The 17,500-nt window shown below is 43.5% G+C and overlaps 1 pseudogene; it reads right to left on the bottom strand.

The window, feature by feature from the left end:
• Positions 1–5,278: 5,278 nt before the first annotated feature.
• The window catches only part of LOC120551584, a 24,180-nt pseudogene continuing 11,958 nt past the window's right edge, over positions 5,279–17,500 (bottom strand).

The following is a 17,500-nucleotide window of genomic DNA, read 5'->3' as shown; positions in this document are numbered from 1 at the left end:
CACATAATTCAACTCCAAAAGACACTGTGATGGCAAATGTTATTAAAATGGTATAAAAATTGGTAAATATAAGTGATAATGGAATGTCAGCTTACATTTATACTGTGCGTAGTGCAAGGAATACTGTCAATAATACAAATTAAAGAACAGACATTCATATAACAGCTTTGGTCCAAAGAAAGACGATGACAGAAACCCAGAAGGAATTATACTTTCAACGCATTCTCACCAAGCACTCGGACATATATCGCTGTCATAGTGTTCCACGTATTTATTACTGTCTGCAGCACGCTGGAGAAGTTAAGGAGAAAACACAAGACTTTCCCCCAGGAAACAGGTGTTCATGTCCTGAAGAAGTTAAGGAGAAAACACAAGACTTTCACCCAGGAAACAGGTGTTCATGTCCTGAAGAAGTTAAGGAGAAAACACAAGACTTTCACCCAGGAAACAGGTGTTCATGTCCTGGAAGAAGTTAAGGAGAAAACACAAGACTTTCACCCAGGAAACAGGTGTTCATGTCCTGGAAGAAGTTAAGGAGAAAACACAAGACTTTCACCCAGGAAACAGGTGTTCATGTACTGGGAGTAACTACTTAAGGGGATATTCTTTCTTATCTTAACTAGTAGTTTTTGTGTCTAAACATAACTGTTGTCACTTGTTGTCGGCTAAACTTATCTGTAACAACCTCTGAAAGGACCATTATCTCACGGTGCTCTGGTATTGGCTCACAGTCACCTATTCTCGGCTAAATTTAACTGTAAAGACCCTTAACTTAGCTGTCACATGACGGCCGCCTAATTTAGTACGATATCATACGAACCGGTTCAGGAGTTCAGGAGTTGAGAGGCAGAAACTGTCTCATGTTTCTATTTCTAACTTACAAAATAGAAACAGAATGAAATGTTGAGATTTCGGCAGTAACAGAAAGCTCCAGTCAGAGAGACTGAAGTGGAAATGATTAAGTCATTTTAAAAGTTAAAAACCCCTTAAACTTGTAGCCGGGATGGCTCAGCGGGTAGAGCAGGCGCACATATACTGAGAGGTCTATGCCTCGACGCTGAGGTCAAGGGTGACGATTTTAAAGTCTTTTAAAACAACCAACCTTAACTTAATGACACGTAGGATAGCCTAGGAACTGTTGTGCGTACGATATCATACGAATGCTTCATGAGAATGTGTTGAGGATGTACCGAACCCAGGAGGACATCTCTGCTGATGTTTAGTTTAAAGGGGCCGCCTCGGAGGAAAGCCACATATTCAGTTTGGATCGAGGTCCCTCAGGCACACAGCATGTCCTGCTCAGACTACTGGTCCAGGCAGTGGGGGGAACCTGAGGGGTCCTACAGCCATCTGGTAGTCCCTAAAGCCTGTTCAGTACACCTCGTAATACAACACAGTCTGCAGACAGAGAGGAGCAGCCAGTCCTCCAGACCAAACAGTCCTCCAGACCAAACAGTCCACCAGACCCAACAGTCCTTCAGACCCAACAGTCCTCCAGACCAAACAGTCCTCCAGACCAAACAGTCCACCAGACCAAACAGTCCTTCAGACCCAACAGTCCTCCAGACCAAACAGTCCACCAGACCCAACAGTCCTTCAGACCCAACAGTCCTCCAGACCAAACAGTCCACCAGACCCAACAGTCCTTCAGACCCAACAGTCCTCCAGACCAAACAGTCCACCAGACCCAACAGTCCACCAGACCAAACAGTCCACCAGACCAAACAGTCCACCAGACCAAACAGTCCACCAGACCAAACAGTCCACCAGACCAAACAGTCCACCAGACCAAACAGTCCTCTAGACCAAACAGTCCACCAGACCAAACAGTCCACCAGACCAAGCAGTCCTCTAGACCAAACAGTCCACCAGACCAAACAGTCCACCAGACCAAACAGTCCTCTAGACCAAACAGTCCACCAGACCAAACAGTCCACCAGACCAAACAGTCCACCAGACCAAATAGTCCACCAGACCAAACAGTCCACCAGACCAAACAGTCCACCAGACCAAACAGTCCACCAGACCAAATAGTGCACCAGACCAAACAGTCCACCAGACCAAACAGTCCACCAGACCAAACAGTCCACACACACAGCAGGATTTCTGGTGAGGCTACACACAGAGCTTTCTCTGTAGAATATGTAAGAGAATAGCACCGTGTGTGTGTGTCAGTGTGTGTGTATGTGTGTGGGTGTATGTGTGCGAGTGTGTGTCAATGTGTGTGTGTGTGTGTGTGTGTGAGTGTCTCTGTGTGTCCCTCTCTGTGTGTGTGTGTGTCTCTGTACATATGTGTGTGTGTGTGCGTGTCTCTGTACGTATGTGTGTGTCTGTGTGTGTGTGTCCCTCTGTGTGTGTGTGTGTGTCCCTCTGTGTGTGTGTGTCCCTCTGTGTGTGTGTGTGTGTCTCTCTGTGTGTGTGTGTCCCTCTGTGTGTGTGTGTGTGAGTGTCTCTGTGTGTGTGTGTGTCTGTGTGTGTGTGTCTCTGTGTCTGTGTGTGTGTGTGTCCCTCTGTGTGTGTGTGTCCCTCTGTGTGTGTGTGTCCCTCTGTGTGTGTGTGTGTGTCTGTGTGTGTGTCTATGTGTGTGTCTCTGTGTGTCTGTGTGTCTCTGTGTGTGTCTCCATGTGTCTGTGTGTCCCTCTGTGTGTGTCTCTCTGTGTGTGTCCCTCTGTGTGTGTGTGTGTGTGTGTCTCCATGTGTCTGTGTGTCTCTGTGTGTGTCTCCATGTGTCTGTGTGTCTCTGTGTGTGTCTCCATGTGTCTGTGTGTCCCTCTGTGTGTGTCTCTCTGTGTGTGTCTCTCTGTGTGTGTCCCTCTGTGTGTGTGTGTGTGTGTCCCTCTGTGTGTGTCTCTCTGTGTGTGTCTCTGTGTGTGTGTGTGTGTGTGTGTCCCTCTGTGTGTGTCTCTCTGTGTGTGTCTCTGTGTGTGTGTGTGTGTGTGTGTGTGTCCCTCTGTGTGTGTCCCTCTGTGTGTGTCTCTGTGTGTGTGTGTGTGTGTGTGTGTGTGTGTGTGTGCCCTCTGTGTGTGTCCCTCTGTGTGTGTAGGAAAACAGTATAACTTTAACTGGTATTTAAAGACAAAGTTCTTGGTTACCTATCAGGATGCTAACTAACTGCAGGAGGACAGAGGGACCGACACATCTGATCACAATCCTCCAGATCTTTCCCGTTTCCTTCAGTCAGTATCAGCTGTAAACGGGCTCTAACCTTCAGGGTTCCTGCATTGTTTCAACAAATACTTTGACCCAAAATGCGGCACAGTCTCTCCACTGTGGTGTTGTCTTTCTACTACGTACAGTATGTAACATCGCTAGGGTTGGGTACCGAGACGCGGCGCTAATACGGCACCGGTGCCTTAACGACCGGTATCCAAGGACCGAATAGCAACGCAAAATTTCGGTGCCTGATTTCGCTGCTCTCTGATGCTCCAGAAACGGACTTAGAGGCAACAGAAGCATCGCTGCACGTGATGCTAGTTAACGCTACACACGACAGCAGGTAACGTTAGCCTACCGCTAGCTAGCAGCTGGATTCTGACAGCTAACGTTAAACAGTGGAAAGTGTGTCTGTATTTCACCGGAGAGGACTCCCAACAGTCTGCTGCTGCCCTGGTCGGAAAAAACAACACTGACGGTGCGTTCACTTGAAACTGGTGCATTCAAAGTTATTGTAAAATACCCTTTTCCCATCTGGTGCTTGTTTTTGTCGTTCAACAGCAATTTACTGGTGAAATAAGTTACTACATTATTATTAAATCACTTGATTTTGGCCATAGCAATAAACAAGCCGATCTTTAATGTCGCCGACTGTTGTTTAGTTCCCTTATTTTTGTTTTTTTTAGCCTCTTTCCGACCGGAGGGATTTTTGAAAAAGTCAAAATTTAAAAAAGAAAAGTCCCAATTTTCAAAAAAGTCAAAATTTTCTTTAAAAAAGTCCCAATTGTACAAAAAAAGTACCAATTTTACAAAAGAAACGTCCAAATTATACAAAAACTTTCCCACTTTGCATGAATAGTCCCTTTCCGAGCGGAGGGATTTTTGCAGTTCCTAGAACATAACGTTGCCCTTTATTTCTCCTGTTCCAACTGGACCAATTTGGGGATTATTAAGTTCCTCTGACCTCACTTCCTGTAACTCTTTCAGCTCCTACTTCAGGGCAGGGTCTTTCCCCTTTCCCCTGTCCCACATACTGGTGGTTAGATGGCTGTGTTATCATAACAAAAGGTCAGTTCTAGGGCTGTGCAATTAATCAAAATGTAATCGTGATCATGATTTCGGCTCCCAACGATCACAAAAACAGAGTAATCGAGAAAAACTATTATTTAGCATCATTACGTTTTGCAAAGTAAACTCTTATTTTCTCTCGTGTGTTCTGAATGAACAAAATTAAAGTTTAAAATAGGAAAATTATAGTGGCAAATTTCACAGATGTATGTGAAATTATGGTATGGTTATTTATTTAACTTTTTCCACTGTTTTTTTTTAAGTTCAATAATTGCAAGATCTTTCCAGAAGTCAACGAGTAATCGTGTCAAATTATCGTGATTTCAATATTGACCGAAATAATCGTAATAATAATAATAATAATTAAATAATTTTTTTTCCATAATCGAGCAGCCCTAGTCAGTTCCTACTAGGGGTGGTACGGTTCATGGAACTACTTAGTCGGAAAGAGGCTTTTTTTTTTAAAACTTTCTTAAAAAAGTATCGGTTCAGGCACCGGCACCGTTTTTTAAAAGTAACGCTTTAGCACCGGTATCGAAAAAAAACAACAAAAAAACGATACCCAACCCTAAACATGACTGGATTGCCGAAAACCCCACAGAAACTGTACAGTACAGGCCAAAAGTTTGGACACACCTTCTCATTCAATGTGTTTCCTTTTTATTTTCATGACTGTTTACATTGTAGATTCTCACTGAAGGCATCAAAACTATGAATGAACACATATGGAATTATGTACTTAACAAAAAAGTGTGAAATAACTGAAAACATGTCTTATATTTTAGATTCTTCAAAGTACGGCCTTTGCTTTTTTTGATAACTCTGCAAACCCTTGGTGTTCTCTCAATGAGCTTCATGAGGTAGTCACCTGAAATGGTTTTACCTTCACAGGTGTGCTTTGTCAGGGTTCATTAGTGGAAGTTTTTCCCTTTTATTAATAAAAAAAGCAAAGGGTGGCTACTTTGAAGAATCTAAAATATAAGACATGTTTTCAGTTATTTCACACTTTTTTTGTTAAGTACATAATTCCATATGTGTTCATTTATAGTTTTGATGCCTTCAGTGAGAATCTACAATGTAAATAGTCATGACAATAACAAGGAAACGCTGAATGAGAAGGTGGCCTGTGCTGTGTGGACATCGTGTGGTCAGACAGCAGACTGACTGGGTCCGAAGCAGCAGGAAGCCTTTCAGTGGTTCCTCGAGTTGAAGAACCCGACGCTGGTCGGCGACTCCTTCACCGTCACCGTGATGAAGTTCGCCGTGACGTCTGTGACGGACACGTGCTCCAGGAGGCTGCGCGCCGGCCGCCAGTCCGTCTCCGCGTCGGACTCGGTGCCGCCGCCGTTTCCGAGGCTAGGTCTGCCGCGCCGCCGCCGCCGCTGCTGCTGCTGCTGTTGTTGTTTGGAAACGGCGAGACGTCGTCGTCGTCGCGCTCCGATTCGCTGCTGCTCGTCTCGTCCGAGTCGCCCGTGCTGAGCTCGTTCAGGCTGCGGTTCTGAGAGGCGAGCGCGTGGCGTTTCCTGTCCTCGTGGCGCCCGCCGGAGCCGCTCCCCGCCATCGTTTTCTTGGCGTCGGCGGGCCTCTCCTTCCCCCTGTCGTCCCGTAGCCTCCCGAGCTCGGCGCTGCCGCCCGCTGCCAGGCCAGGGCGCTGGTGGCCGCCGCCGCCGGGCGTTCGCGTCTCTTTGGCGCTCTTTGAGTCTCCTCCTTTTACAACGACGCTGCCGCTCCTCAGGCTCGACCTCGGTGCCGCTCCCGCACTGTTTCCCTGAAGGAAAGAAGGAAGGAAGGAATGAATGAATGAAAGAAGGAATGAATGAATGAATGAATGAAAGAAAGAATGAATGAAAGAATGAAAGAAGGAATGAATGAATGAAAGAAGGAATGAAAGAAAGAATGAATGAATGAAAGAATGAATGAAAGAATGAATGAATTTATGAATGAATGAAAGAAAGAAAGAATGAATGAAAGAATGAATGAATTAATGAAAGAATGAATGAATGAATGAATGAAAGAAAGAATGAATGAAAGAATGAAAGAAGGAATGAATGAAGGAAAGAAGGAATGAAAGAAAGAATGAATGAAAGAAGGAATGAATGAAAGAAGTGGAAAATAAAAAAGAAGAAGAAAAAAGAATGAAAAAAGAAGAATGAAATGAATGAAAGAAGTGAGTTAAAATAAAGGAAAGAATGGGAAAAGGATAATGGGAAATGAATGAAAGAAGGAATAATGAAAGGATAGAAAAAGAGAATGAAGAAGTAATGAATGAATGAAAGAATGAATGAAAGAAAGAATGAAGGAATGAATTAATGAAAGAAAGAAAGAAGGAAAGAAAGAATGAATGAAAGAATGAATGAATGAATGAATGAATGAAGGAATGAATGAAAGAAAGAATGAATGAAGAATTAATGAAAGAAAGAAAGAAGGAAAGAAAGAATGAATGAAAGAATGAATGAATGAATGAATGAAGGAATGAATGAAAGAAAGAATGAATGAAGGAATTAATGAAAGAAAGAAAGAAGGAAAGAAAGAATGAATGAAAGAAAGAATTAATGAAAGAAAGAATGAAGGAAAGAATGAATGAATGAATGACAGAATGAATGAAAGAATGAATGAAAGAATGAAAGAATGAATGAATGAAAGAATGAATGAATGAAAGAATGAAAGAATGAATGAATGACAGAATGAATGAAAGAATGAATGAAAGAATGAATGAATGAAGGAATGAAAGAAAGAAAGAAGGAAAGAAAGAATGAATGAAAGAAAGAATTAATGAAAGAAAGAATGAAGGAAAGAATGAATGAATGACAGAATGAATGAATGAATGAAAGAATGAATGAATGACAGAATGAATGAAAGAATGAATGAATGAAGGAATGAAAGAATGAAAGAATGAATGAATGAATGCCTTGTCAGTCATTGTATTTAAGTACAATGAGATTGTAGAGCCACTCTAGTAAGGTGCATCATTATAAGACATATATAAAACTTATCTCACAGCACGTTCATTGCAAACACACACACACACACACACACACACACACACACACACACACACACACACACACACACACAGCAAGACAACAACACACAACAAAACACACACACACACACACACACACACACAGAGACACAGACAGACACACAGAGACACAAAGACACACAGAGGCACACAAATACACAGACAGACAGACACACACAGAGACACACACAGAGACACACACAGAGACACAAACAGACACACACACAGAGACACAAAGACACACAGAAAGACACACACACAAACACACAGACACAAAGACACACACACAAACACACACACACAAAGACACAGAGACACAGACAGACACAGACACACACACACAGACAGACAGACACACACAGAGACAGACACACACACACAAACACACACACACAAAGACACACACGCACACACAAACACGCACACACACACAGAGACACAAAGACACACAGAGACACACAAATACACAGAGACACACATACACAGAGACACACACACACAGACACAGACGCACACAGAGACACACAGAAAGACACACACACAAACACACAAACACACAGACACAAAGACACACACACACACACACACACACAAACACGCACACACAAAGACACACACAGAGACACAGACACACACACAGACAGACAGACACACACAGAGACACACACACAGAGACACACACACACAGAGACAGACACACACGCACACACAAACACACACACACAAACACACACACAGAGACACAGAGACACAAACAGACACACACACAGAGACACAAAGACACACAGAGACACACAAATACACAGAGACACACATACACAGAGACACACACACACAGACACACACACAGAGACACAAAGACACACAAACACAGAGACACAAATACACAGAGACACACATACACAGAGACACACACACACAGACACACACACAGAGACACAAAGACACACAAATACACAGAGACACACATACACAGAGACACACACACACACAGAGACACACACACAGACACACACACAGAGACACAAAGACACACACACACACACACACACACACACACACACACACACAGACACACACTAACCATAACATAGAACATAAAAACACAATGTGCCCACTCTCACTGCTAGGCTGCTGGCGCCGGGGGCCTTGCCCACGCTCTGCAGGTTGAGCGCTCGCAGGTTGAGCGCCTGGTTCTGATTGGCTCGGTCTCGAGGCGCGCCGTGCGGCGGCGGCGCTGCTTTGGCGAGGTTCTGGTGCCTGTGTGGAGCCGACGCGGCGCCATCCTGCCTCCTCTGGCTCAGCGGGGAACGCTGCGCGGCCGCCTGGCCGCCCACGAAGCTGCCGTGCGAGCCCAGAGACCCCGAACCGGACGCCTTGTACCTGGGGCTACGGAGACAATCAGATATCACCAAGTTTTTGACCAAATACCTCGATATCGATACATATATATATATAAACGATATTGTAGCGTTGACTATCGGTGCTTTCACAACATCTTTACACAATGAGAGTTTAGATCAATAATCATCAGTAATGAGGATATAATGACTAAGTGGGTAAAGGTGAATATACATACATACATAAATAATAGAACAGTTACAACAGTCTGGTAAGTTCAGAAGAGTACATCACTTTACTGTAATGCAGCCTTTAAAACCAGGAAAATACACTTATGTCATATTATGATATTACAATATCCAAAATCTAAGACGATTTCTAGTCTCATATCACGACATTGATATAATATATATTGCCCAGCTCTAGTTGTACCCTTCGGACAGAGAGGTCCTCTGTGGGGACGGTGGACACACACACACACACACACACACACACACACACACACACACACACACACACACACACACACAGAAAGACACACACACACACACACACACACACACACACACACACACAGAAAGACACACACACACACACAGAAAGACACACACACACACACACACACACACACACACACACACACACACACACACACAAAGACACACACACACACACACACACACACACACACACACACACACAGAAAGACACAGAAGGACAACACACAAAGAGACACACACACATACCACACACACAAAGACACACACACACACACACAGACACACACACACAGAAGGACAACACACAAAGAGACACACACACACACACACATACCACACACACACACACACAGACACACACACACACACACAGAAGGACAACACACAAAGAGACACACCACACACACAACACACACCAGAAGGACAACACACAAAGAGACACACCACACACAGACACACACAGAAGGACAACACACAAAGAGACACACCACACACACACACACACACACACACACACAACTACCACACACACACACACACAATAGAAGGACAACACACAAAGAGACACACCACACACACACACACACACACACACACACACACACACACACAAACAAAACACACACACACACACACACACACACACACACAAAGAGACACACCACACACACACACACACACACATACACACACACACACAGACACACACAGAAGGACAACACACAAAGAGACACACCTACACACAGACACACAAGAAGGACAACACACAAAGAGACACACCACACACACACACACACACACACATACCACACACACACACACACCCCACACACACAGAAGGGACAACACACAAAGAGACACACACACACACACACACACACACACACACACACACACACACACCACACACACAAAGACACACACACACACACACACACACACACACACACAAGAGACACACCACAACACACACACACACACACACACACACACACACACACACACAGACACACACAGAAGGACAACACACAAAGAGACACACCACACACAGACACACACAGAAGGACAACACACAAAGAGACACACCACACACACACACACACACACACACACATACACACACACACACACACACACACAAGAAGACAACACAAAAACACACACACACACACACACACACACACACACACACACACCACACACACAAAGACACACACACACACACACACACACACACACAAAGAGACACACCACACACACACACACACACACACACACACACATACACACACACACACACACACACACAGAAGGACAACACACAAAGAGACACACCACACACACACACACACAGAAGGACAACACACAAAGAGACACACACACACACACACAAACACACAGAGATACACACCCACACACACACACACACACACAGAAGGACAACACACAAAGAGACACACATACACACACACATACCACACACACACACAAACACACAGAGACACACCCACACACACACACACACACACACACACACACACACACACACACACACACACACACACACTGTAATACAGCCTTTAAAACCAGGAAACGACAGCGATATAATACAGATATATTGCCCAGCTCTACTCGTACCCTTCGGACAGAGAGGTCCTCTGTGGGGAACTGGTTTTGCTGTAGGAGGAGGAGGACGGAGACATGGAGCGGCTGGTCCACACGCAGCCGAGGGACCCGGGTTTGGAGGCGCCGCCGGACGGCGCCGGGGAGAAGGAGCTGGCGGACGTCTTGGAGGCGGAGGCGGCCTCTTCTCTGGAGGCCCGGCTCAGCCCGGTGTAGGTGAAGCTGGCCGGCTGCAGAGGTTTCTTCACACCGAGCCGAGGATCGTCCCGGGACGGTCGGAGCGCCTGGTGGTGGGGCTGTGTCGAGGAAAAATAGTATTTAGGTCATTACGTTCTGCAAGTAAACTCCCAGCTTGCTTTCCATGTTGATCTTCCATGCTCCCATGTCTCCATTCCCTATGTTCCATGTCTCCATTCCCCATGCTCCCCATGTTATTATGTCTCCATTCCCATGCTCTCATGTCTCCATTCCCATGTCTCCATGTTCCTCATGTCCCATTCCCATGTCCCATTCCCCATGCTCATATGTCTCCATTCTCCCCATGTCTCCATTCCTATGCCTTATTCCTATGTCTCCATTCCTATGATCCCATGTCCCATTTCTATGTCCCATTCTATGTTTCCCATGTCTCCATTCCATGCTCCCATGTCTCCATTCCTATGTCTCATTTCCATGCTCTATTCCTATGTTCTCATGTTCCATGTCCCATTCCTATGATCCTATGTCTCCATTCCCATGTTCTAGTCCCATGTCTCCATTCCCATGATCCATGTTCCATTCCCATGCTCTGTTCCATTCCTAAATCCCTGTCCCATGTCTCCATTTCCCATGTTTCCCATGTTCCATTCCCATGTTTGTATGTCTCCATGTCCCATTTCCATGTTCCCCATGTCTCCATTTCCCCCAAATCCCCATGTTCTCATGTCCCATTCTGCTCTTCATGTTCCATTCCATGCTCTATGTCTCCATTTCCCATGCTCCCCATGTTCCATGCTCCATGTCTCCATTCCTATGTCTCACCTGTCTTCCATGTCCTACTTCCCCATGTCTCCATGTCCCATTCCCATGTCTCCCATGTCTCCATGTCTCCATTCCATGTTCCATTCCCATGTTCTCATGTCCCATTTCCATGTCTCTATGTCTCCATTTCCTCATGTCTCTATTCCATTTCATGTCTCCATGCTCTCATGTCTCCATTCCCATGGTCTCCATCTCATGTTTCCCATGTCTCCATTTCCTATGCTCTGTTCTATGTCTCCATTCCCATGCTCTCTATGTCTCCATGTCTCCATGCTCTGTCTCCATTCCCATGTTCCATGTCTCCATTCCATGTTTCATGTCTCCATTTCCCATGTCTCCATTTCATGTCTCCATTCCTGTGCTCCCTATGTCTCCATTCCCCATGCTCTCTATGTCTCCATTCCTATGTCTCCATGTCTCCATTCCCATGTTCCCATGTTCCATGTCCCATTTCCATGCTCCCCATGTCCCTTCCCTATGCTCTCAGTTCTCGGTCCCATTCCCCATGTCTCCATTTCTCTATGTCCCACTTCCCCATGTTTCATGTCTCCATGTCCCATTTCCCCATGTTGTATTTCCCATGTCCTATTTCCCATGCTCCCATGTCTCCATTTCCCCATGTTCCCATGTCTCCATTCCCCATGCTCTCCATGTTCCATTTCCATGCTCTATGTCTCCATGCTCTCCCATGTCTCATTCCCCATGTCTCCATTCCCATGCTCTCTATGTCTCCATGTCCCATTCCATGCTCTCCATGTCTCCATTCCCCATGTTCTCCCATGTTCTCCATGCTCCCCATGTCTCCATGTCCTATGTCCCATTTCCTGTTCTCATGTCTCCATTCCCATGTCTCCATGTCTCCATTCTATGTTCTCATGTCTCATTTCTATGTTCCCATTTCATGTCTCCATTTCCCATGCCCCATTTCCTTCTATGTCTCATTTCCTATGTTTCCTATGTTCCCATGTTCCATTCCATGTCTCTATGTTTCCATGTTCTCATGTCTCATTTCATGTTTCCTATGTCTCCATGTCCCATTTCTATGTTCTCATGTTCCTATTTCTATGTTTCTATGTTCTATGTTCCATGTTCTATGTTCTATGTCTCTATTTCCTGTTTCTATGTTCTATTTCTATGTTCTATGTCCCATTCTCATGATTCTGTCCATGTTCTATTTCTATGTTCTATTTTCTATGTTCTATTTCTATGTTCTATTTTCTATGTTCTATTTCTATGTTTCTATGTTCTATGTTCTATTTCTATGTTCTATTTTCTATGTTCTATTTCTATGTTTCTATGTTCTATGTTGCCCCCCACGGTATCAGAAACAGGGCTGCGTTGTCAGAGTGCATGTCGGAGAATAGTGCGGTCACTGAGATGCTGAAAAGGAGCTGCTGTCCAGATGATAAGCCAGGTGAGATGGTGTGTGTGTGCGTCCTTGAGAACTGTAAGTCGTATAATAACTTCTGTTGTCACTTCATTTAAGCCAGGTCTTGCAAATTTAAATTAAGTTAGCTGGTGATTTTTTGGTGAGTTTGTATTTTTCACCTGTTGTTGATTCGATAGCGATTGCTCAACGCCCTCGCCCACGTTTTTGTATTTTAGGTCCATTATTTACATGTTGAAGTAGTTAGACTGCATTAAGATAATGTCATTAATAGTGGGATTAGACCTGCCCCCACTGGAAAGGAAACACTGAACTCCTATTTTTCGGTTAAACTTTACTTGAAGGTATCTACATAAGAGTTATGTGTGACTTGTCATAGCAGGAAAAGCACAGCTGACAGTGATAACCTTAACGATGGCTCAGTTCCATCAAGTGTCCCAGTAAGATATTTCAGTGAGTCAGCATGACCAATACCAGGACCTCTCCTAAGTGGAATGCAGCCATCAGTAATGTTCTGAATGAAAAAATTAACTTTAAATAGGAAAAGTATTAAAGGTCCCATGACATGGTGCTCATTGGATGCTTTTATATAGACCTTAGTGGTCCCCTAATACTGTATCTGAAGTCTCTTTTATATAGACCTTAGTGGTCCCCTAATACTGTATCTGAAGTCTCTTTTATATAGTCCTTAGTGGTCCCCTAATACTGTATCTGAAGTCTCTTTATATAGGCCTTAGTGGTCCCCTAATACTGTATCTGAAGTCTCTTTATATAGACCTTAGTGGTCCCCTAATACTGTATCTGAAGTCTCTTTATATAGACCTTAGTGGTCCCCTAATACTGTATCTGAAGTCTCTTTATATAGACCTTAGTGGTCCCCTAATACTGTATCTGAAGTCTCTTTTATATAGACCTTAGTGGTCCCCTAATACTGTATCTGAAGTCTCTTTTATATAGTCCTTAGTGGTCCCCTAATACTGTATCTGAAGTCTCTTTTATATAGACCTTAGTGGTCTCCTAATACTGTATCTGAAGTCTCTTTTATATAGGCCTTAGTGGTCCCCTAATACTGTATCTGAAGTCTCTTTTATATAGACCTTAGTGGTCTCCTAATACTGTATCTGAAGTCTCTTTTATATAGACCTTAGTGGTCCCCTAATACTGTATCTGAAGTCTCTTTTATATAGACCTTAGTGGTCCCCTAATACTGTATCTGAAGTCTCTTTTATATAGACCTTAGTGGTCCTCTAATACTGTATCTGAAGTCTCTTTTATATAGACCTTAGTGGTCCCCTAATACTGTATCTGAAGTCTCTTTTATATAGACCTTAGTGGTCCCCTAATACTGTATCTGAAGTCTCTTTTATATAGACCTTAGTGGTCCCTAATATTGTATCTGAAGTCTCTTTTATATAGACCTTAGTGGTCCCCTAATACTGTATCTGAAGTCTCTTTATATAGACCTTAGTGGTCCCCTAATACTGTATCTGAAGTCTCTTTATAGACCTTAGTGGTCCCCTAATACTGTATCTGAAGTCTCTTTTATATAGACCTTAGTGGTCCCCTAATACTGTATCTGAAGTCTCTTTATATAGGCCTTAGTGGTCCCCTAATACTGTATCTGAAGTCTCTTTTATATAGACCTTAGTGGTCCCAATAACACTGTATCTGAAGTCTCTTTATATAGGCCTTAGTGGTCCCCTAATACTGTATCTGAAGTCTCTTTATATAGGCCTTAGTGGTCCCCTAATACTGTATCTGAAGTCTCTTTATATAGACCTTAGTGGTCCCCTAATACTGTATCTGAAGTCTCTTTATATAGGCCTTAGTGGTCCCCTAATACTGTATCTGAAGTCTCTTTATATAGGCCTTAGTGGTCCCCTAATACTGTATCTGAAGTCTCTTTATATAGGCCTTAGTGGTCCCCTAATACTGTATCTGAAGTCTCTTTTATATAGACCTTAGTGGTCCCCTAATACTGTATCTGAAGTCTCTTTATATAGACCTTAGTCACTAGAGCCAGTCCCACAATGAGCTTTCCTTAGGATGTGAGGAGTAATCGTGTTTTTCAATATTGATACCGAAATAATCGCGATAATATTCTTTACCGTAATCGAGCAGCCGTACCTGGTGGTGGCGTGGAGGAGGAGGAGGAGGAGGAGGAGGAGGAGGAGGGGGAGGAGGGGAAGGAGGAAGAGTTGGCAGCGGTGGTGGTCCGCTCTTGGCCTGCCGTAGCGCCCGCAGGTCCGGGTGCAGCGGCTTCCTCCCGCGCTTCTTCTTGCAGGGAGGATCGGGTTTGGCGAGCACGATCTGCGGCCTCTTCTGCGGCACGGGGAGGACGCGCGGGCCGGGCTTCACCTTCTTGGTGTGATCTTCGTCCTCTGAGGAAGAGGAGGAGGCGGACGACGAAAGGCCCGAGGAAGAGGAGGACGAGGAGCGGCTGTCTTTCGTGGCGGCTGGTAAAGGCGGCTGAAACGATCAGAATCAGAAAAAAGGGTTTTTATTGGAGGGCTGCAGAATATATCAGATTTAATCATCACCGCAGTATGAACCAGTGCATCATATCACAAAGACACTTTTTATTAGTAGAAAACTGCACTTTAAAATGTTTTCTTAGTGCTGCCTTTTATATTCAATTAAATGTTCAGTTTGTTCAGTAAAAAAAAGGTGGAAATGATTTCCTTTCATTTGTTTTTGGCCCTTTTTAAGGGGACAAAAACTAATTTGTTTTCCCGTTTTTGTTGCTTTTTTCAGTTCACCTTTTTTTTTACTTTTTTTGTCGCCTTTCTCGATATTTTTTGGCAATTAGTTCAGAGGCTTTTTTGGACACTTTGACATTTCTGTCGTCATTTTTTGGAGTTATTTTTTGCATTTTTTGTTGTTGCTTTTTTCAGAGTTTTTGGGGCATTTTTTAAACATTTTTCTCGCCTTTTTTCCATTTTTTTGGGGGCAATTATTTCACAGGTTTGTTGGTAACTTTTTTACATTTTCGCGATATTTGTTTTTGGCAATTCTTACAGTTTTTGTGCTGAAGTTGTAGTCTCTTTTTCTGAGTTTTTTTCTGACAATTGTTGTCGCTTTTTAAGAGGGAAAAAACTTAATATCAGTTTTTTTTTCTTCGCCAATCTTTTGGACATTTTGACGTTTTTGTTTTCATGTTTTTCTGGGGTTTTTTTGTTGCTTTTTTGCTTACTTTTTAGTTTTTGGGGGACTTTTTCTCATTATTTCAGAAGTTTTTTGGTCACTTTTTGATGTTTTCGTACCTATTTTTTTCAGAGTTGTTTTTGGCAATTAGAATTTTTATCGCCTTTTCTGTGTGGAAGTTTAAGTCTCATTTTCCGAGCTTTTTATATTCAGTTCAGTGTTAAAAGTTAAAGACGATTTCCTTTCATTAGTTTTAAACTCAACAAGCAGTTGGTTGTATTTTAGCAGAATACTGGAAGCAGCAGAACTGAGAACTAGGGCTGTGCTCGATTATAGAAATTCTTAGTCGACTAACACTCATTCAATTGTACCGACTAATCTATTAGTTGATTTAATCGACAGATCTGTAAATCTGAGTTTCTCCGCAAAGAGTCATGCTAAAAGCACCACTTTAATTCTGGTGTTTACCAGAGATGAGCTCGTACGTTTCTTGGAAATAAGTCATTCAGCATGAAAACAGCATCAGACATGACTAATGGAGTACAGAGATCTAAGTGGACTAAGACCAGAACCACCGATTAGTCCACTAATCGAGTAAGAGGGAGCAGCTCTACTGAGAACACTTTAACATCTGATGATTTATCGCGAGTAATATCGTGTCGCATATTTTCCTCATATCCCTAGTTTGTTGCCACAGTGAGTTACACCTACGTGGAATTTTCCTTGGTGAATGGTGCATATATACACAAACAAACATTTAACATGAATGAGAAATAAACAATAAATACAGAAATGTATTGTACAGAATAGCTGTTTAGCATAAGAAAAAGGAGGCTGAATGGGCTGAGTGCAGATGAAGAACAAGATGGGCTCTATTTTAACGATCTGAGCGCACAGCGTGGAGCGCCTGGTGCAGGTGTGTTTAGGGCGTGTACGAATCCACTTTTACTAGTTTGTTGGCGGTAAAAAGGGTCTCTGTGTGCCGGGCGCCTGGTCCTAAAGGGTTGTCCTTAGTGTCTTCATTAATCAGAGGTGTGTTTTGGGGATAACATGCAATCAACCAATCAGAGATCATCTCCCATTCATCAACCAATCAGAGATCATCTCCCATTCATCAACCAATCAGAGATCATCTCCCATTCCCTTTAAAAGCCAGGCGCGTTTGGACCTTGGAGCATTGCTGTTGTGATGGAGGATTTACACCCTAATATTTTTATTAGTAATCTTCTGCATGTGTGTGTG

This window comes from Perca fluviatilis, chromosome 21 (assembly GCF_010015445.1).
Source record: "Perca fluviatilis chromosome 21, GENO_Pfluv_1.0, whole genome shotgun sequence".
NCBI lineage: Eukaryota > Metazoa > Chordata > Actinopteri > Perciformes > Percidae > Perca > Perca fluviatilis.
The sequence above is the reverse complement of the archived record's forward strand: the minus strand, read 5'-3'. Positions and strand labels throughout refer to the sequence as shown.